At 42.2% G+C, this 23,138-nt stretch overlaps 1 protein-coding gene across 7 annotated transcripts in view; it reads left to right on the forward strand.

Moving 5' to 3' along the window:
• dlgap2a (discs, large (Drosophila) homolog-associated protein 2a) overlaps window positions 1–23,138 on the forward strand; it is a 656,057-nt gene that overhangs the window by 284,044 nt on the left and 348,875 nt on the right. For 3 of the 7 annotated variants that reach the window (XM_063038704.1, XM_063038723.1, XM_063038714.1), the window contains one exon: window positions 17,452–17,598. The exons of the other annotated variants lie outside the window; for them this stretch is intronic. The gene's annotated coding sequence lies outside the window, so the exon portion shown is untranslated. The remainder of the gene's footprint in view (window positions 1–17,451; window positions 17,599–23,138) is intronic. 7 annotated transcript variants of the gene reach the window in all.

Here is a 23,138-nt window from a genome sequence, read left to right on the forward strand (position 1 = left end):
GTTTCAGGCCGAGACCCTTCGTCAGGACTAACTGAAGGAAGAGTGAGTAAGGGATTTGAAAGTGGGAGGGGGAGATCCAAAATGATAGGAGAAGACAGGAGGGGGAGGGATAGAGCCAAGAGCTGGACAGGTGATGGGCAAAAGGGGATACGAGAGGATCATGGGACAGGAGGTCCGGGAAGAAAGACAAGGGGGGGGGAGAACCCAGAGGATGGGCAAGAGGTATATTCGGAGGGACAGAGGGAGAAAAAGGAGAGTGAGAGAAAGAATGTGTGCATAAAAATAAGTAACAGATGGGGTACGAGGGGGAGGTGGGGCATTAGCGGAAGTTAGAGAAGTCGATGTTCATGCCATCAGGTTGGAGGCTACCCAGACGGAATATAAGGTGTTGTTCCTCCAACCTGAGTGTGGCTTCATCTTTACAGTAGAGGAGGCCGTGGATAGACATGTCAGAATGGGAATGGGATGTGGAATTAAAATGTGTGGCCACTGGGAGATCCTGCTTTCTCTGGCGGACAGAGCGTAGATGTTCAGCAAAGCGGTCTCCCAGTCTGCGTCGGGTCTCGCCAATATATAAAAGGCCACATCGGGAGCACCGGACGCAGTATATCACCCCAGTCGACTCACAGGTGAAGTGTTGCCTCACCTGGAAGGACTGTTTGGGGCCCTGAAGGACTGTTTGAGGCCAGTTCATTGGCTATATTTAAGAGGAAGTTAGATATGGCCCTTGTGCCTAAAGGGATCAGGGGCTATGGAGGGAAGGCTGGTACAAGGTTCTGAGTTGGATGATCAGACATTATCATACTGAATGGCGGTGCAGGCTCAAAGGGCCGAATGGCCTACTCCTGCACCTATTTTTTATGTTTCTGTGCTATACATGAGTCTGCTTAACAAGATTAGACCTTATGGTATGAGGGAAACATACTAGAATGCATAGAAGATTGGCTGATTGGAAGGAGCAAAGGATAGAGGAAAAAGGGTCTTTTCTGGCAAGCTGCCAGTGACCAGTGGTATGCAGCAGGGGCTGGTGTTGGGACTGCTTTTTACATTGCATGTCAATGATTTGGATGAAGAATTTGATGGGTTTGTGGCTAAACTTGCAGACAATATGAAGATAAATTGAAGGACAAATGGTGTTGAGAAAGCAGGGTGTTTGCATAAGGACTTGGATAGATTAGGGGAATTGACAAAGAAGTGGCAGATGGAATATAATGTAGGGATATGTCTGGTCATGCACTTCAGCAGAAGGAATAAAGGTGAGGACTATTTTGTAAATAGGGACAAAATTCAAAAATCAATGGTGAAGAGAGACTTGGGAGTCTTTGTGCAGGGTTCCCTAAAGGTTAACTTGCAGGTTGAGTTAGTGGTAAGGAAGGCAAATGGAATCTTAGCATTCATTTTGAGAGAACTAGAATACAAAAGCAAGAAAGTAACATTAAGGCTTTCTAAGGCATTGGTCAGACCACACTTGGAGTATTGTGAGCAGTTTTCAGCCCCTTATCTAAGAAAGAGTGTGTTGGTATAGGAAAGAGGCCAATGGAGGTTTATGAGAATGATCTCAGGACTGTTAATATATGAGCAGTTTTGATAGCTCTGGGCCTGTACTCACTGGAGTTTAGAAGAACGATGGGTTTTCATTAAAACCTATCGAATGCTGAAAAGGTTGGATGGAGTAGATGTGGAGAGAAGGTTTCCTGTAGTGGGGGAAACTAGGACCAGCGGGCACAGCCTCAGAATTGAGGGGTGTCCATTAAGAACAAAGATGAAGAGAAGTTCTTCAGCTGGAGGTTGATGAATTTATGGAATCCTTTGACATAGATGGCTGTGCAGACCAAGTCTTTACATATATTTAACGCCAGGGTTGAGAGGTTCTTGATTAATCATGGAGTTAAAGGTTATGAGGAGAAGCAGGAGAATGGGGTGAAATGGATAATAAATCTGCGTTGATGGAATGGTGATATAGGCTCGACGGCCCAAATGGTCCAATTCTTCTCCTAGGTCTTGCGGTCTTATGGCATGCTTTCAAGCCTCACAAGTACTGAATTGTGAGTGAAGAACATCTCACTGAAGGAGAAGAATTGGAGTGGAATTAAGTGAATTAGTGTGGGTGTGGGCTTTGGCCATCACTCATTGTAGGAAAAGCCCTGGAAATGTTAGTCATCTGATCATAATGGTCAGCACAGATATTGCAGGCTGAAGGGCCTGTTCCTGTTCTGTGTTCTATCCATTGACTTTTGCTGGCAAGTACACTTTGAATCTTGTTGGGTATAGAGGCACATGAGTTTTGCAATGAATACAGTTGCACACATACCTGATGAGTGAAACTCGGTACAGGTTCGTGGAGGGCTGTAAGCATGTTGTGTTATGATATTTTACAGTCAATCAGGAATTTATGCCCAATTGTAAGTGTTGGCACTTTACTATCCTCACCAAGTAATGCTGGTGATATGAATTATTGATAACCAAAGCATGTGCGACACTTGAGAAGCTGCAGTGCAATCAACATAATGATATTGTGTGTACTGTAGATTCTCTGGCACAGGCGGAGGAGCAGAAACCCATTTTGATTGATGTCTGAAGTTACATTTCCAGACAAGACAATATCTCAGGGCTGCTGACCACACTCACTGCTTCTGAAATTCAATTCATGCACATGTCTGGAAAATGATTTTTTTTTTGTTTTATGCTCAAGCAAAAGGCATGAAGAATGTTTTGTTACCTGCTCTGTATATGATCTGACGTTGTAATTTGTACAAAGCCTGGACAATCACTCCCAAGAGCGTGAAATAACCCATTGGCAAGAAAAGAGATTCTAAACTGTAAAAGATGTTTATTGCCATGGCAGCCACCAAGGTCTTTGCAGAAGAGGCTTCAATGTTAAGAAATTGTTTTTTGCCTTTATCAGTGCTGCTTGTTACATTGGCCTTCAGGTAGATCACAGACACTCTTATCTCAGTGAGTTAGTCCACTGAGTTTTCCCCTACAAGCTGGAAACTCAGGACTGCTCGTTACAAGGTATATTGTGACTGCAGGGGTAATGTGCATGAATGGAGGGATCTTAGGGTCTAAGTTCATAGATCCCTCTAAGATGCCACGCAAATTGATAGTGTGGTTGAGAAGCCATATGCTGTGTTAGTTTTCAGTTGGGGTTGCGGGGGGAGGTTGGTGAGTGTTGACTTCAAGAGCTGCAAGGTAATGTTGCAACTCAACAAAACCCTGGCTTGACTACACTTGGAGTCTGGTGTTCAGTTCTGGTCATGACATAATGGGAAGGATGTGGAAAATTTAGAGAAGGTGCAGGGGAGATTTATCAGAATGCTGCCTAGATTAGAGACCACGTTTTATGAGAAAAGGTTGAGTGAATTAAGGCTTTTCTCTTTGGATGAGAGAATGAGAGGTCACTCAATAGAGGTGTATAAGAGGCATTGATTGATTGGACAGCCAATGCCTTTTTTCCAGGGTGGCAGTGGCTAATACCAGAGGACATGCTTTTAAAGTGAGCAGACGAAACTTTTGGGGAGATTTCTGATATTGGGTGGTAATTTCATGAAATGCACTGCCGTGGGTGATGGTAAAAGCAGAAACCTTTAAAAGACTCTTAGAGCAGTACATGGATGATGGAGAAATGGAGGGTTATGAACTATATGGGAAGGAAGGATTTGATTGATTGTGGTTAAAATATTTTTTCACAATGTTAAAAGTCTGTCCCATTAGAACAGAGATGATGAGGAATTTCTTTAGCCAGAGGGTGGTGAATCTGTGGAATTCAGTGCTGCAGATGTCTGTGGAGGTCAAGTCACTTGGGTATAGTTACAGTGGAAGTTGTTAAGTTCTTCATTAGTAAAGGTGTCAAAGGTTATGGGGATAAGGCGGAAGAATGAGGTTAAGAGGGAATATAGATCAGCCATGATAGGATAGTGGAGCAGACTCGACTGGCCAAATGGCCTAATTCTGTTTCTTTGTCTTACGTCGTATGTCTTATCCCAGTCAAGGGGAGATATTAGATTTGGCGAAAACAAAGTCAAATAGATTATTGTATTATTTTACTTACACATTTTTCAGGTGCTGAGCACTCATTGCCCATTTTCAATTGACCTTCATAAGGTGGTGGTAAGCTGCCTTCTCAAGCCTCTGCAGTTCTTAGAGTCAAAACGCTCCTGCATTGCAGTTATAAAGTCAGTCCCAGGATTTGAAATCATTGATCATGAAGACCTGCTGGTATAATTCCAAGGTGGGACGACTGTGATGGTGGTGCACTTTCTAGATGAGACACACTGTGCAACCTCATTGTGTCAGTGACAGAGGGAATGAATGTCTTGGCTGATTGGCTGAGTTCAGTCACGTGGGTTAATTTACCCAGGACAGTGTTAGGCATCTTCAGTTGTTGATGCTGCATTATCCAGCTGGATGTCCTGTTGCACTGCACAATTCAGCCTTGCAATTGGTGTAAGGGCTCTGGGATGTCAGGAGATCGGCCCTTCATTATCTGTGGGTTCAAATCCCAGAAGTTACTTTCTGACAGCAGCGTGGGAGTGTTCTCAGCACTAGACTGCAGTAGTTCAAGACTTTCCTCAACCCTGGTGACCCTGAAGGCTAATATCTCATCCCCCCCCCCCCCCCCACCACTCAACACCCTGTTCACTCACAACTGTGTGGCCAGATTCTGCTCTTACTCCATCCACAAATTAGCAGTCGGTCTGGATCTCATATAACTGTGAGGTGGGTACAGGAAGGAGAGCCCAGTAATATGGTTTCAAAACAACAACCTGTCCCTCAGTGTCAACAAAACAAAAGAGCTGGTGACTGACTTCAGGAAGCAGGGTAAGTACACACCCCTTTACAGTATGTATCAATGATACTGAGGTGAAGGTGGTTAAACACTTCAAGTTCCTAGTTGTAAACATCACCAATAACTTGTTGGGTACAACTACATGAACACTACAGCAAAGGAAGCCAGTTAGTACCTCTGCTTCCTCAAAAGACTAAAGTAATTTGGCATGTCCCATGACCTTGGGCAATTTTTTACAGATGCACCACAAAAAGCATCCTATCCAGATGCACAATGGCGTATATGGTAACTACTTGTCACCATGAGGAACTGCAGAGAGTTGTGGACGCAGCTCAGCTCATTATGGAAACCATTCTCTCTTCGGAGAACATCAAATAGTACAGCACAGGATCAGGCCCTTTGTCCCACAATGTTGTGCTGAGCAATTAAATTAGCAATCAAGGGGCCAACTAAACCAATCTCTTCTGCGTACAAAATGTTCATACCCTTCCATTTTCTTCACTTTCATGTGCCTCTCGAGAACATCCCATAAAAACCACTGATGTATATACTTCTACCACCATCTCAGGCAGTGCATTCCAGAACACCCACCACTTTCTGTGAGAGAAAAAAAATAATTACTCCTCACATCTCTTTTAAAATTACCCCTTCCCACCTTAAATGATTGCCCTTTGGTATGAGACATTTCACCACTGGGAAAAGGTATTGTCTCTCTATTCTATCGACGCCTCTTATTATCTTGTAAATCTATATCAGGTCTCCCCTCAGAAACCACTGCTCTAGAGAAAGGAACCCAACTTTGTCCAACCACTCATTATTAAATGTGTTCTCTAATTCAGGCAACACCCTGGTAAACCTCTTCTGCACCCTCTCCAAAGCTTTGATATCTTTCTCATCAGAATCAGAATCACTTTACTTGCATACCAGAATTGATTGTGGTTCAGTGCCAAGCATAAAACACAGGACAATACCACAACTAAAAACATAATAACAACTAACAATTCAGATTTATATTGCGGTGACGAGAACTGTATACAATACTTCAGATTCAACCTAACTAGAGTTTTATAAAACAGCAACATAACTTCTTGACTGTTGATCTCAAAGACAAGCACACCATATACCTTCTTAACCACCCTATCAGCCTGGGTGGCCATTTTTAGGGTTTCTTCTACCCTCTTCCATCAGTCAGAAGATACAAAAGTCTGAACACACACATCACTATGCTCAAATGAGAATTTTTCACTGTTTCTCGGTACATACGGCAATAATAAACCAATTACCAGGAGTCTCTGCAGCTTACACAGTTTTTTTGGAACAGCTGAAAATAACCAATCTTTTTTACTTGGATAATATCAATAATGGGCACAGGTAGTGGGTAAAAAAATGCATCTAAACATTTAAAGATTCTCAGGCATTGGTGAATAGTGTGTTACAGTTACAGAGAAAGTGCAGTGCAGGCAGACAATTAGATAATGAGGTAGATTGTGAGGTTAAGAGTCCATCTTATTGTACTAGTGATAGGATTAGGGTAATTGTTTATTATTGTGGCATGTATCAAGGTACAGTGAAAATCTTTGTTTTGCATACCATTCATGCAGCTCATTCCATACATCAGTACATCATTCGGACCAAGGGAAAACCAAAAACAGAACGCAGAATGCAGTGTTGCTGTTACAGAGAAAGTACAATGCAGGTTGACAAATAATATGTAAGAACCATAAGAGGTAGATTGAGAGATAAATCTTTATTGCCAAGGGGTTTATGGAGTTTGTAAACAGTGTCATAAAAGCAGTCCTTGAGCCTAGAGGTACAGGCTTCCAATCTTTTGCATCTTTTGCTTGATGGGAGAGGAGAGAAGGGAGAATGTCCGGGGTGGGTGGGATCTTTGATTACGTTGCCTAGTTACTGAGGCAGTGAGAACTACATTCACAGTTTATGGATTGGAGGCTAGTTTTTGTGATGTGCTGAGTAGTGTACATGTTTAAAGTAATACAGTTCTACTGACTTTCAAAACCTGAGGGTAGAATCTTGTGGAAGAGTGAAGCACAACTCAGGCAGTGTGTGGGGAAAAAGAACATTCACCTTGTTAGTATTAGTTGAAGAAATGCCAGTAAAACACTACAGCCTTTGATCACTTCCCTCTCTACATTGTCAGTTTGAGAAACAGGAGAGAAAGTAACCCTTGAAACCATTTCAACACAGTTTCTTGGTTATCAAACATTAAGTATACAGCATTTATTTTCAAGCTTCCTTTTGGTTGGAATAGAAGATAAATCCTCCAGTTTCAACAAGTTACAGAAGTTGCAGAAATTCAGACCCTCTATTCTACAGATATGCTTTCTTTTTATTACTGACTGCATTTTTCTCCAAACTTGGTTATGCCATTTTTTTGAACTAATATTCATGATGATCTGTTGTTTGAAATCCTAATCCATTGTCGTATTTAAAAAAAAACAATGACAGCATGGCAAACCACGTGAGTAAATGGATGTGTTTATTTTAATTGAAAGGTCCATAGTTGGACACATAATCACACCCTCAGTGATTCATCTTCGTGATGACTCTGTTTCCTAGCTGGAAAGAAAGATAATTTACAGTCTCCTCAATTAAACAAACACTCAATGGCCACATTTTTAGGTACAGGAATGGAACCTGGTATGCTCTTTAGTACACAACTGTTGTAACAGTTGATTATTTGTCCTGATGGTCCTGACGAAGGGTCTCGGCCCGAAACATCGACTATACCTCTTCCTAGAGATGTTGCCTGGCCTGCTGCATTCACCAGCAACTATTATGTGTGTTGCTTGAAATTCCAGCATCTGCAGATTTCCTCATGTTTGCATTGATTATTTGAGTTACTTTTGCCTTCCTGTCATTAACAAAGAATTTTCACCCACTGAATTGCCACTCACTGTATTTCTTCTGGGATTTTTTGCACAGTTCTCTGTTAACTGTTGTGCATGAAAATCCCAAGAGGTTAGCTATTTCTGAGATACTTAAACCACCCTGTCTGGTACCAGCAATCACTCTCTGGTCAAAGTCACTTAGATCACATTTCTCCCCCATTTTGGTGTTTGGTCTGAGCAACAACTGAACCTCTTGACCATGTGTGCATGCTGTTATGCACAGAGTTGCTGCCACATGATTGGCTGATTAGACATTTGCATTAACAAACAGGTGTACATAATAAAGTAGCCACTAATTAAACTTCAGTTTTAATTTTTTAAAAAAGAACAAAATGGAATTTCGTACGATTTCTTCGGCAAGTAAAATTTTAGATATAATTCTGTAAATCTTGTAATTGTTAATTCAGAAAAGATAAGTTATGAACATTTATTGAGGTGCTGAGAATTTGTTCACATAATTATGGTCAGAGGGCTCTTTCATTGCAACTCCATTCAGAAATAAATCGAACTTCACTGAACTTGGGAGCAGGGCAATCATGTGCCTTAAGCTAATGACACTGCAGCATTGACAAGTTTTGGCACTGCAGAGGGATATTGGATAGACCAAATCATGTGGCACAGGAACACTATATGGATAAAAGAGATGAAGGTAACCAAAAGGAATTTTTTTTGTTAGCGTGACGATTAGAGCGTGTTCCTGTGCTCCAATAAACAAATGATTGCTGCACTTGAGTTTTTAATATAACCATATAACAATTTCAGCACGGAAACAGGCCATCTCGGTCCTTCTAGTCCGTGCCGAACTCTTACTCTCACCTAGTCCCACCGACCTGTACTCACCCCATAACCCTCCATTCTTTTCCTGTCCATATTTCTATCCAATTTAACTTTAAATGACAACATCATTTTCTGTCAGAATAGCACACACTGATCATAATAAAACGTGATATGAACTTCACTATCCCGTTCAAAAGTTCAATATCAGTGCAACATAATCACCAATATTTGTCTCTCAGCTTAAATATCTCTTGATACATGGTTACATATGTGGCATTTGGATTGGTACTTGGAGAGGAGGGTCCTCAAGGTTTATGGATTAGACGTGGGCAACTGGGACTAGTAGGGAGGACGGTGTGGTCAGCATGGATCAGTTGAACTGAAGGGTCTGTTTCCTTATTCACTCTGGGGATCTCCCATCCACCGCCACCACCCTCATAGTTCCCATACCTCCCACCTCCCGTTTCTACCTCCTACCCAAGATCCAGAAATTCACTTGTCCAACTAGACCCATTGTTTCAGCTTGTTCCTGCCCCACTGAACTCATATCAGGTTATCTCGACTCTGTTTTATACCTTCCTGGTTCAGTCCCTTTCTACACCTCACACGCTCTTAATCTTTTCAAGGATTTCAAGTTTCCTGGCTCCCATCATCTCATTTTTACTATGGATGTCCAATCTCTGTAGACCTCCGTCTCCCACCAGTAAGGCCTCAAGGCTCTCCGTCTTTCTCTGAACACCAGACCTCACCAGTTCCCCTCCACTTCCACTCTCCTCTGCCAAGCAGAACTTGCCCTCACTCTCAGTAATTTCTCCTTTGCCTCTTCACACTTCCTTCAAACAAAACGGGTAGTCATGGGCACTTGCATGGGTCCCAACTATGCCTGCCTGTTTGTCGGTTACTTGGAACAGTCTATGTTTCAAGCTTATGCTGGTGACTGTCCTCACTACACTACGTCAATGACTGCATTGGTGCTGCTTTCTGCACCCATGCTGAATTCATCGACTTCATCCACTTTGCCTCCAACTTCCACCCTGCCCTCAAATTCACCTGGTCCATTTCCAAAACCTCCCTTACCTTTCTCTATCTCACTGTCTCTATCTCCAGAGACAGCTTATCCACTGCCTATTACAAACCGATGGAGTCTCACAGCTATATAGACTACACCTCGTCCCGCCCTACTACTTGTGAAAACGTCATCCCCTTTTCTCAATTCCTCCATCTCTCCATCACTGCATCTCTGCCATATCTGCTCTCAGGATGAGGCTTTTCATTCTCGTATGAAGGAGTGGTCCTTTTGGAGGACAGGTGCTTCCCTTCTTCCTTTCCTCCACCATCAACTTTGCCCTCAACTGCACCTCTTCCATTTCAAGCATGTCTGCTCTTACCTATCCTCCCACCACCCTGTCAGGGATAGGGTTCCCCTTGTCCTCACCTATCACCCCACCAGCCTCCACATCTAGCACAGAATTCTGTGAAACTTCCGCCACCTCCAACGGGATCCCACACCAAGCATATCTTTCCCTCCCCCCTCCCCCCCCCCCATTTTCTGCTTACCACAAGGATTGCTTCCTACGCAACTCCCTTGTCCATTTGGCCCTCCCTGCTGATCTCTTTCCTGGCACTTATCTTTGCAAGCGGAACAAGTGCTACACCTGACCCTACACCTCCTCCCTCACTACCATTCAGTGCCCTTAAAAGATCCTTCCAGGTGAGGCGACACTTCACCTGTGAGTCTGTTGGGGTCACTTACTGTGTTCGGTGCTCCTGCTGTCGCCCCCTGTACATCAATGAGACCAGGCATAGAATGGGAGACTGCTTCGCCGAGTATCTATTCTTCATCCGCCAGAACAAGCGTGATTTCCCAGTGGCCACCCATTTTAATTCCACTTCCCATTTCCATTCCAATATGTCCATCTATAGCCTCCACTGTCGAGATGAGGCCACACTTAGGTTGGAGGAACATCATCTTATATTGTATTTGAGTAGCCTCCAACCTGATAGCATGAATATTGATTTCTCAAGCTTCTGGCAATCCCCCCAACCAACCCCTCTTCTCTATTTCCTATCCCCCTTTCCCTCTCTCACCTCACCTCCTTAACCACACATCACTTCCCCCTTTCCTCCATGGCCTTCTGTCTCTTTCACCAATCAACCTCCCTGCTCTTCACTTCATCCCTCCCCCTCCAAGTTTCACCTATGACCTGGTGATTTTCTCTTCCCTCCTCCCACCATTTAAATCTACTCCTCAACTTTTCTCCAGTCCGGCCTGGTTCTCGGCCCGAAATGTCCACTGTACTTTTTTTTTCCCAAAGATGCTGCCTGGCCTGCTGAGTTCCTCCTGCATTTTGTGTGTGCTGCTTGGATTTCCAGCATCTGCAGACTGGGGCCTGTTTCCGTGCTATATTACACTATGACTCCACGACTTAAAAAACTTGTGGCTTCCTGAGGCACCCTTTTCCTTACATGTTAAATAATTTTGTATAAAGTAAATGTAATGCAGAAATGTAGTCCGTGACTAAATAAGGTAGAAGGCAATTAAAATTGAGAAAACTCAGATATAACTGAATTGCAGAAAGTTACTTGTATCACTTGGACAAGGCCAGGAATCTGACACACTGTAGCACAAGATTGGACTTGTCTCGCAGAATAGTTGGCAAATTACTCTCGTGAATAACATAGAATATGAAACAGTACAGCTCAGGAAAAGACCACCATGCCAGTGCTGAATATGATGCTGAGTTAAATGAAATCCCTTCTGTTTGCACAGGATTCCTATCTCTCCATTCCCTGAAAATTCATGTGACTCTCTTAAAGCCTCCTGAACACCACTATTGTAACTGCCTTCACCACTACACAAGCAACTCATTCCAAGCACCCGTAACTATCTGCATTTTTTTTTTAAAAAGCCCCATACATCTTTAAATATTTCCCCTCTCACCTTGTGCATGTCTTCTAGTATTAGAAATGACTACCCTGGTGAAAGTTCCTGACTGCCTGTGCACCTCCAACCTCATAAACCTCTATCTGATCTCCCCTCAGCCTCCAACGCTTCAGAGCTATCAGCCTAAGGTTGGCCAACTTTGCCTTATAGCTCATACCATCTAATCCAGACAGCATCCTGGTGCATCTCTTCTGCACCCGCTCCAAAACTTCTTGGCAGTAAGAACAACGCAGGGGCATACATTTCTCAGCCAAAGAAAGGTGTTCCACAGAGAGCAATGAAAGAAGATAAAATGGTGTGTTGACTGTTTAGCTGAAGTTTTAAAAATCAATTTGCTTTGAAGAGACAATGAGTCAGGGATATATTAAATGCCTAGATAGCGAGCTTGTGAACATTGCACTGAAAAGCCAGGCCAGGAGCAGGATGCAGCTCTGAGGCTGTGATTTTTGGAAGGTGTCCAGTTGAGTTATCAAGCAAAAATAGAGAGAAACTGGGTGGGAAGACCCAGCAGGGAAGAAGGAAGAGCAGCCAGTAAATCATTGCAATCTTACAGAAATACATTCCACATCTTGGATTCAAGTCCCTCACTGAGAGTAATGGAGGAGTCAGAATCTGGTTTATTATCACTGACATATGTCGTGAAATTTAATGTTTTGCAGCAGCAGCAGCACAATGCAATTCATAAAAATCACTGTTACATTAAGAATATTTTTTTTTAAACTCCAATCATGTCAGGAGCATGGTGAGTTGGTGGGGTCGAGAGATTTGTAAGAAATTGCAGAGAGCTGTGAACATGGGTACATTAGAAGGCTAAGGAAATTCAACAAGTCCCTGTTGACACTGTCAAATTTTTATGGATGCTTCAAAGAAAGCCATCGTAATTGGGTGCATAATGGCTTGGTATTACAACTGCTCTGCCCAAGTCTGCAAGAAATTGCAGAGAGCTATGGACACAGCTCAGCACATCATGCAAACCAGCCTCCGTTCCATTGACTCTATCTGCACTTATCACTGCCTCAGGAAATCAGCCAGGGTAATCAAGGACCCTTCCCACCAGTCATTTTCCCTCCTTCCTGCATCCTCTTCTGCACCCTCTCCAAAATCTCTTGGCTGTAAAAACAAAGCAGGGGCATACATTTCTTAGACACTTCTCTCTACCAATGAGCAGAAGATACTGAAGCTTGAAAACATGCACCACCAGGCTCAAGGACGGCTTCTGTCCTGCTGTTATCAAACTCTTGAACATAACTCTAGTACAATAAAGGTGAACCCTTGATCTCACAACCTACCTCATCATTATCCTTGCTTACTGTTAGTCCATCCGCACTGTATTTTCTCTGTAACTGTAGCGCCATGTTCTGAATTACGATGTACCTTGGTGTACTGATGTTTGAAATGATCTGTCTAGATGGCAAGCAAAACAAAATGTTTCACTGTAATTGGTATACATGGCAATAATGAACACATAACTGCTACAGTTGGTCTGCCAGCCTAAGTATTCATATTAAACTCAACATCTTATGGTCAATTGTATTCCAATACCAAACCACAATTGCCAAGGCAATAGCAGGTCAGGTTCCACAGTGAAGGGAAAAGTAGAATCTGATTCTCAGGTCAATGATGCTTCATCAGAAATGGCAAAATGAAAATTAAGTATTTTAAATTTCTGAGAAAGAGGGGTGGAAAGAACATAGGAAAGTCTGCAGGTGATTGCAGACCAGAGTTGTCAAGGGAATCATTATTTTAAACATTAGCAGTTGGAGACAGAAAAGGGAAGGCACACATGTTCTAAGTAGAAAAGAAGTGAAAATATCCTGCAATGTCTGTGGAGAGAGAGAAAAAGATATTTCTGTGTTGAATATGCTGTTGGGTTGAAAGGGCTTCAATGTGCTCAGATAGTTGATGAGTCATAGAGTCTTGCAGAACAGAAACAGGCCATTCAGCCCAACCAGACCATCCCAAACAAGATGTCCATCTAAACTAGTCCCAATAACCCACATTTGGCCCATATCCCTTTATATCTTTCCTAACTATGTACCTGACCAAATATTTTTAAATGTTTATGTATCTATCTCTACTACCTTTTCTGGCAGCTCATTCTATATACTGACCACCCTCTGGGTGAGAAAGTTGCCTCTCAAGTTCCTATTAAATCTTTCCCTTTCACTCTTAACCATTGTCTTCTGGTTCTTGATTCTCTAACCCTGGGGGAAAAAGCTATGTACGTTCAAGCTAGCTATACACCTCATGCTTTTATGTACATCTATAAGATCACCCTTCATTCTCCTATGCTCCAATGAATAAAGTCCTAACCTGCTCAACCTCTCTCTATAACTCAGTCCCTCAAGCCCTGACAACATCCTCATGATTCTTTTCTGCACTCTTTCCACCTTAATGACAGCTTTCCTGTAGCAGGGTGACTTCACCAACATCTGCAACATAACATCCCATTTCCTACTTTTGTCAATTCCTCTTTTTCCAAGATGAGACCACTCTCAGGATAGAGGAGCAAAACATTGTATTCTACCTAGGTAGCGTCAAAGCTAATGGCATGAGCATTGATCTCTTTTTCCAGTAATTTTTTCCTTTCCCTTCCCCTTCTCTCTTCTATTCTCACCCCCTTTGATTTATCTATGACCTTCTAGCTAGTCCTCCTTCCCCTCCCCCATCCTTTTATTCTGGCATCTTCCTCCATCCATTCCAGTCCTGAGGAAAGATCTTGATTCAAAATATTGACTGTTTACTTATTTCCATAGATGCTGCCTGACCTGCTGAGTTCCTCCAACATCTTGTGTGTGTTGATCCTAATTCCTCCACTCAGTTCCCTGACTGATGAAGTCCATTATACCAAATGCCGCCTTCACCACTCTGTCAACCTGTGACTCAACTGGCAAGAAATCATGTTTATACTCCCAACTCTCTCTGTGGCAATACGCAACAAAACACTACTGTTTATTGTTAAAGTCCTGCCCTGATTTGTCTTTAACAATGATTTAGGAACAGCTTCTTCCCCTCTACCAACATATTTCCATACAGTCCATGAACCCATGAATGCTACCTCACTATTTTTGATCTCTTCATGCACTACTTATAATGTACAGGTACAGTATACAGTAATTTTAAATATTAAACCCCATTTGTATTCCTTGGTCCATTTGCCCAGCTGATCAAGATCCCTCTGTCATTCCTGATGACCATTTTCACTGACTATGACACTACCTACATATTTCAGTGTCTTATGTAAATATATTAACCATGCCCTGTACATTTGCATCCAAATCTAGGTTACAAATAGCAATGGCCCAGCATCAACACACAGTCATGGGCCTGCAGTCCAAGAAACAGCCTCCCACCATCACGCTCTTTGTTTCTGTGCTGTAGTGATCTGTGATTCTTGCACCTTCATTAGCCATGGATGAGATAACAGAAGACTGGATAACAGATAATTTTGTCCTTGCATCAAAAGGCTCACTAAGTTGGAAACCACGGGTTGGTGAACCTTACTCTTAGGGGGAATAAACGTTGTTGGAGGAATGAAAGTTGTTAGAGAAGATTCTGAGAGACAGGATTTGTGTTCACTTTGACATGTTAGATGTAGTCAACAAGGGTTTGTGCAGTGGTGACAAGGTCACATAATTCTGATTGAGATTTTGAAGTGGTAACTAGGAAAACTGATGAAGGCAGTAAGATAGACATGATTTACATGGACTTTAGCAAGTCTTTTTTTCAAGGTCTTGTATCATAGGCTTGACCAGATGGTTATGGCTCAAGGGATCTAAAGCCTGATTGTAAATTGTATTCAAAGCTTGCTCTGTGAAAGGAGGATAGTGGTGAGCGGGTGATTGTGCAGCTAGGAATCTGGAGCAATTGTTGCACTGCACGGATCAGTGGAAGGATGGTTGTTGTTTGTAATATATAATTCTCATTCAAGTCAGTTACAGTGGCATGCAAAGGTTTGGGCACCCCGGTCAAAATTTCTGTTACTATGAATAGCTAAGTGAGTAAAAGATGACCTGATTTCCAAAATGCATAAAGTTAAAGAAGACACATTCTTTAATATTTTAACCAAGATTACTTTTTTTTATTTCCATCTTTTACAGTTTCAAAATAACAAAAAAGGAAAAGGGCCCGAAGCAAAAGTTTGGGCACCCTGCATGGTCTGTACTTAGTAACACCCCCTTTGGCAAGTATCACAGCTTGTAAACGCTTTCTGTAGCCAGCTAAGAGTCTTTCAATCCTTGTTTGGGGGATTTTTGCCCATTCCTCCTTGCAAATGGCTTCTAGTTCTGTGAGATTCTTGGGCCGTCTTGCACTGCTCTTTTGAGGTCTATCCACAGATTTTTGATGATGTTTAGTTTGGGGGACTGTGAGGGCCATGCCAAAATCTTCAGCTTGCACTTCTTGAGGTAGTCCATTGTGGATTTTGAAGTGTGTTTAGGATCATTATCCTGTTGTAGAAGCCATCCTCTTTTCATCTTCAGCTTTTTTTTTTAAACAGACGGTGTGATGTTTGCTTCCAGAATTTGCTGGTATTTAATTGAATTCATTCTTCCCTCTACCAGTGAAATGTTCCCCGTGCCACTGGCTCAAAGCATGATCGATCCACCCCCGTGCTTAACAGTTGGAGAGGTGTTCTTTTCATGAAATTCTGCACCCTTTTTTCTCCAAAATACCTTTGCTCATTGCAGCCAAAAAGTTCTATTTTAACTTCATCAGTCCACAGGATTTGTTTCCAAGATACGTCAGGCTTGTTTAGGTATTCCTTTGCAAACTTCTGACGCTGAATTTTGTGGTGAGGATGCAAGAAAAGTTTTCTTCTGATGACTCTTCCATGATGGTCATATTTGTACAGGTGTCACTGCCTAGTAGAACAATGCACCATCACTCCAGAATCTGCTAAATCTTCCTGAAGGTCTTTTGTAGTCAAACGGGGGTTTTGATTTGTCTTTCTGGTAATCCTACAAGCAGTTCTCTCAGAAAGTTTTGGTCTTCCAGACCTCAACTTGACCTCCACTGTTCCTGTTAACTGCCATTTCTTAATTACATTGCAAATTGAGGAAACAGCTACCTGAAAACACTTTGCTATCTTCTTGTAGCCTTCTCCTGCTTTGTGGGCTTCATTTATTTTAATTTTCAGAGTGCTAGGCAGCTGTTTAGAGGAACCTATAGCTGCTGATTGCTGGGACAAGGTTTAAGGAGTCAGGGTATTTATAAAGCTTTGAAATTTGCATCACCTGGCCTTTCCCAATGATGGCCCTGAACAAGCTATTAGCCCTAACAAGCTAATGAAGATCTGAGACCTTGGTAAAAGTTATCTGAAAGCTCAAATCTCTTGGAGTGCCCAAACTTTTGCAAGGTGCTCCTTTCCTTTTTTCCAATCTAAAATTATACAGAACAAAAATAATACACTAACCTTGCTTAGAATGTTGAAAAGGATGTTTCATCTTTAACTTTATGACTTTTGGAGATTAGTTCATCTTCTACTCATTTAAATATTCACAGAAACAGAAATTTTGACCAGGGATGCCCAAACTTTTGCATGCCACTGTATACATGTGGTCTAATTGGTAAGTTTGCAGACAACATAGAAATCGGGGGAGTTGTGACACCAAAGAAACAATATAGTGGGACATAGATCATTTGGAAGGTTGGGTTAAAGTGGTGACAGATGGAATTTAATCGAGATAGTGTGAGGTAATACACTACAGTGAATCAATTTCTGGTAGAACATAGCAAACAACAGGGGCATGACAGTGTTGATGTACAGAGAGATCTTGGGGTGCAAGTGCCCAAATCAGTGACACAGGTGAGTGAAAAATGGGCATTTGGTATGTTTGTCTTTCTTCATGGGCATTGAGTATCAGAGTTGGAACATCATGTTGTAGTTGTATAACACGTTGGCTAACCTCTTAAGAAAGTAGAGGCGCTGGTGTGCCTTGCTTATGATTGCATCTATGTGCTGTGTCCACGGCTGGTCTTCCAAAATGTTAAAAATACTATTCATGTTAGATACGTTGTCTCCTTATTTACAGAAGGATATGCTGTGATGGATGAAGTCCATTATACCAAATGTCGTCTTCACCACTTTGTCAAACTGTGACTCAACTGACAGGAAACCATTTTTATGCTCTCAACTCCACCTGTGGTAATACTCACCGAAGCACTACATTGATTGATAGGTGAGGCCTACCCTTATTCTGAGTTCAGATGATAAGAGTCACTTTACTGAAACATGAATTATTCTCAGGATGACTTTCCCTTCCCTCCGGGTGTTCTATTACCAGGTGTCACAACCTCAGAGGTCACAATCACGACCAAGAGGTGGCAAGAAATGTTTTTTTATCGGGGAGTAGTGAATCATCCAAAGCTTTTTCCAGGAGGACTGCAAAGTCTGACTCCCTGAAAATACCAAAGACTAAGGTGTGTCCAGGAGATTGAGGGATTTGAGGTTCATGCAGCAAAGTGCTGCTCAGAGAGAGATCACTGATGGTCTTGGTGAATAGAAGAGATAATCACTCCATCTGTTTTTCATGTTCTGATCGAAGTCACAGTGATGTGATGTATCTGAATTATGCAATGATAATTTCCAGAATGAAATGGCCATATAGGGTAATAATGCTGCAGTGGAGATGTTTTTATATCGATGACTCACTCAATATTTTAAAGTCAGTTCCCATATTCATATTTTTAGCAGGGAATAATGCCATGTGTATGATGTGACTTTCAAGTATTAATATTTAATACTGTATGGGGGAGTATCGCATGCTTTCAAACAAACATGATACAAATAAAGTTGGTATGTGGTACATCAATATATTTCTGAAATTCGTTCAATGGTGTAAAAGAAAATCGAAGCGACAATAAAATTAAATGACATGGATTTTGATGGTCTTAACCAATGATGAACTGATTGTCAGCTCACTCGTGGATATCTTATGGACCAAAGTAATGTAGATGTAGACTAGAGATGCTTTCTGTATGAAATTTCAAATAATTTCCATAATTGGGATACTGTTCTGTGAGTTTTCTTACACAAATCATAATATATATAATGTAGATACATGAGTAATTGTTTTATTATTATCAATGTACCAAGATATAGTGAAAAGCCATTGCTGTGTAACATCCAGACAGACAGAATATGTCATGCATAAACTCAAAGGAGGGAAATAATAACAGAATATATTGTTACAGTTATAGAGATCTGGTTCTGATGAAAAGCTTTTGATATGATATTTAATTGTAATTTGCTTGCTCACTGTATTGTATAGTTCTCTCATTTTGTAGTTTTAATTTAAAATAAATGTGTACTAAGCTTTCAGACAGAGGACATTGTTTCCATGTGTGAGTTACATGAAGAAATTGACCACCCACAAAGGCATGTTAGAATTCAGGGCACTTCTGAAATGTAGTGCTTGCGAAGTTTTCAATCAGCTTGACATTATGATATGAAATGTGGTTTTGGGCATCATTCAGCCTGCTTCTTCATCAGTGAGACCACAAGAAACTCGTTCCAAGTAATCAGTAAGCCCTGCATGTTCTTCAACAGAGTGTGCAGGCTACGTGGCAGGACGGCTGCTCACGGAGAAAGCAATTGGAGGGAAATATAAAGCTCTTTTACAAATACAATGATGTGTGGAAATAAAAAAGGAACTTTCTGGAGATGAGTATCCTATGCCTGTTTTAAATTGGATTGAATTCTGTTCCTAAAAGACAGTGTTGCCAAGTGAAGCTTTGTTTGTGCAGATGCAAACCCAAAAACTTAAATGCTGAATAAATGGCTATCAGATCTCACTGCTGATTTGAATAAGTGCATGTGATCCTCACTTCCCAATCCTAGTGGGACCTGGTGCAGGTTGTTCTTGGATCTCACTCCTAGTGGGACTTGGTGCACGTTGTTCTCAGATCTCACTCCTGGAAGGACCTGGTGCAGGTGGTTCTCAGATCTCATCCAGAAGGGACCTGGTGCCTGTGGTTCTCATACCTCACTCCTTGGTGGGACCTGGTGCGGGTTTTCTCAGATCTCACTCCTGGGGGACCTGGTGCAGGTTCTTTTCAGACCTCACTCCTTAGTGGGACCTCAGGTCTCATTCCTGGAAGGACCTGGTGCCTGTGGTTCTCAGATCTCATCCAGAAGGGACCTGGTGCCTGTGGTTCTCATATCTCACTCCTTGGTGGGACCTGGTGCGGGGTTTCTCAGATCTCACTCCTGGGGGACCTGGTGCAGGTTCTTTTCAGACCTCACTCCTTAGTGGGACCTCAGGTCTCATTCCTGGAAGGACCTGGTGCCTGTGGTTCTCATATCTCACTCCTTGGTGGGACCTGGTGCAGGGTTTCTCAGATCTCACTCCTGGGGGACCTGGTGCAGGTTCTTTTCAGACCTCACTCCTTAGTGGGACCTCAGGTCTCATTCCTGGAAGGACCTGGTGCCTGTGGTTCTCATATCTCACTCCTTGATGGGACCTGGTGCAGGTGGTTCTCAGGTCTCACTCCTAGGGGACCTGATGCAGATAGTTCCTGTTATGTAACCTCAGAAATGAATCATAAGAAAACCCCAGGAGCCAGAGATTACTTGTCTACTTAGTTTTACTTTAGTGAGGCACTCACATATGACACATTGGCATGAAGACATATGCCATTCACATACTTCTTACATATAACCCATAATAAATTATATAAACAGACTGCTTAATTATGCAATGTATTTACAATATTACTCAAATATTACTGAAATATTAAATATGCTACACTCCTCCCTGCTTAACTAAACTCCAGCTCAATACTAAATGCATTTCAACTCAAATATGTAACATATTACTGTCTAGTCATCTTATATACATATGAAGTAAACTGTATAATTCAACTACTATATAGGCATTCTCAGCATTGTAAATTTTAAAATTTGTCCCATTCATGTTTAAAGATTTAATGGCTCTGGAAGATTCCTTACTCTTCCTAATAAGGGAATGGAGAGGTCACTCGGCTTGGCAGATGAGTTTTGTGGCTGTAAAACAAACTCATATTCTGGGTCTCCTCCATGGTGGGACTATAAGTTGACTTTGTTGACTCTGGAACTGCAGAAGATGGTTCTGACAGCTCTGGAAACTTTTCTTCTCTAACAATTGTATCTGCTTTCCTCAACTGATCGAAGTGTCATCTTTAAAAGACATCAGACGCAATCTCCACTGTGTGTGAGTGTGATCCGGTTCTGTCCAAAATCACCTCTTTTGATCACCAGGACTGCTTGTCCAGGGGTGAAACCTCGAACTTCATTGTTTGTGGAGCCCTCAATTTGTCTCAGCTGTTTGTCCTGCATTATCCTTCTGAGAGCGGGTTTGAGGAGCCCCAGAAGCAGCATGGCTGGGGAGTTGTTGGTTGTGCAGTGTGCTGCACTGCAATAAGCTTCTAATTCAATGCTGATGCAGTGTGTTCTGCTGAAGTTGCTTGTGGTGCATTCTTTAGACTCTGGACAAATCTTTCCACCAAGTCATTTAAGACCATAGACATGGGAGCAGAATTAGGCCATTGGACCCACCAAGTCTGCTCCACCATTTGATCATGGCTGATCCCTTATCCTCTCAAAGCCATCTCCCCATAACCTCTCATGCACTGACTTATCAAGAATCTACCAATCTCTGTCTTAAATGTACCCAATGACTCGGCCTCCACAGCCACCTGATTCACTACTCTGGCAAAAGAAATTTCTTTGCACCTTCATTCGAAGTGGACATCCTTCTATTCAGAGGTTGTGCCCTCCAGTCCTAGACACCCTTCCCCCCCCACCACCACAATAGGAGACATCCTCTCCACATAAACTCTATCTAGGGCTTTGAGCATTCGATAGGTTTCAATGAGATTCCCACCTTATTCCAGTGAGAACAGGCCCAGAACCATCAAATGCTCCTCATATGATGAGCCTTTCAATCCTAGAATCATTTTTGTGAACCTCCTTTGAACCCTCTCCAATGTCAGCACATCCTTTCTTAGATAAGGAGCCCAAAACTGCTCACGATACTCCTAGTGAGACCTCACCAGTGCCTTATGGGGCCTTAGCATTACATCCTTATTTCTATATTCTAGTCCTCTCAAAAATAAATGCTAGCGTTGCACTTCTTCCTCACCACTGACTCACCAACTAACCTTTAGGGATTCCTGCACAAGGACCCCCAAGTTCCTTTACACCTTAGATTTTTGAATGTTCTCTCCATTTAGAAAATATTCTACACTTTTCTTTCTTCTGTCAAAGTATATGATCATACACTTCACGACACTGTATTCCATTTGCTACTTTGTTGCGCATACCCCAAATCTATCTAAGTCCCTCTGCAGACTCCCTGCTTCCTCAACGTTACCTGCCCCTCCACCTATCTTCATATCATCCATCATCTTGGTCACAAAGCCATCAATTCCATCATCCAAATCAATGACGTACAATGTAAAAAGAATCAGTCCCAGCATTGAGCACCGTGGAATTACCAGCGGCCAATCAGAAAATCAGGCTTCCTTTATTCCCACTGTTTGTCTCCTGCCAATCAGCCAACGCACTGCCCATGCTACTATCTGTCCTGTCACCTTATGTTGCTAAGCTGCCTCATGTACAGCAGCTTGTCAGAGGCCTTTTGAAAATCCAAGTACACATCATCCTCGGTTTCTCTTTTTCTGCCCTGCTTGTTATTTCCTCAAAGAATTCCAAGACATTGTGAGACGAGATTTTCTCTGAAAGAAATCATGCTGTCTTTGGCCTATTAAACCATGTGCCTCCAAGTACTCCAAAACCTTATATTTAAAAGTCGACTCCATTATCTTTCCAACCACTGAGGTCAGGCTAACTGGCCTATAATTTCCTTTCTTTTGCCACCCTCCCTTCCAGAAGAGCAGAGTGACATTTGCAATGTTCCAGTCCTCTAGAAACATGACCAGATCTAGTCATTCCTTGAAGATCATTACTTACACCTCCAGAATTTCTTCAGATGTCTGGTACAGTGCAGATATAATGTCTTAATCCATTCATTTTCAGGAATGACTGAAACTATTCTGCAATAAATTGTGGTTCATTGTCACTAACTAAGTGTTCTGGACCACCAGTCCTTGAGAAAAAGCTTCTCAACACATCAACAGTGTATGAGACTGCAGTGGAGGCTTTTGAAACATAGAAACATAGGAAACCTACAGCACAATATAGGCTCTTCAGCCCACAAAGCTGTGCTGAGCATGTACTTACTTTAGAAATTACCTAGGGTTACCCAAAGCCCTCTATTTTTCTAAGCTCTATGTACCTATCCAGGAATCTCTTAAAAGACCTTGTTGTATCTGCCTCCACCACCGTCGCCGGCAGCCTATTCCACGCATTCACCACTCTCTGTGTAAAAAAAACACAAACAAACAAACTTCCCCCGACATCTCTTCTGTACCTTCTTCCAAGCACCTTAAAACTGTGCCCTATTGTGTTAGACATTTCAGGCCAGGGGAAAAGGTCTCTGATTATCCACACGATCAATATTTCTCATCATCTTCTATACCTCTATCAGTCACCTCTCAATTTCTGTCACTCCAAGGAGAAAAGGACAAGTTCTCTCAACCTATTCTCATAAAACAAACTCCCAAATCCAGGCAACATCCTTGTAATTCTCCTCTGCACCCTTTCTATGGTTTCCACATCCTTTCTGTAGTGAGGTGACCAGAACTGAGCACAGTACTACAAGTGGAGTCTGACTAGGGT

Source organism: Mobula hypostoma, chromosome 2 (genome assembly GCF_963921235.1).
Source record: "Mobula hypostoma chromosome 2, sMobHyp1.1, whole genome shotgun sequence".
In the NCBI taxonomy this organism is placed as follows: domain Eukaryota; kingdom Metazoa; phylum Chordata; class Chondrichthyes; order Myliobatiformes; family Myliobatidae; genus Mobula; species Mobula hypostoma.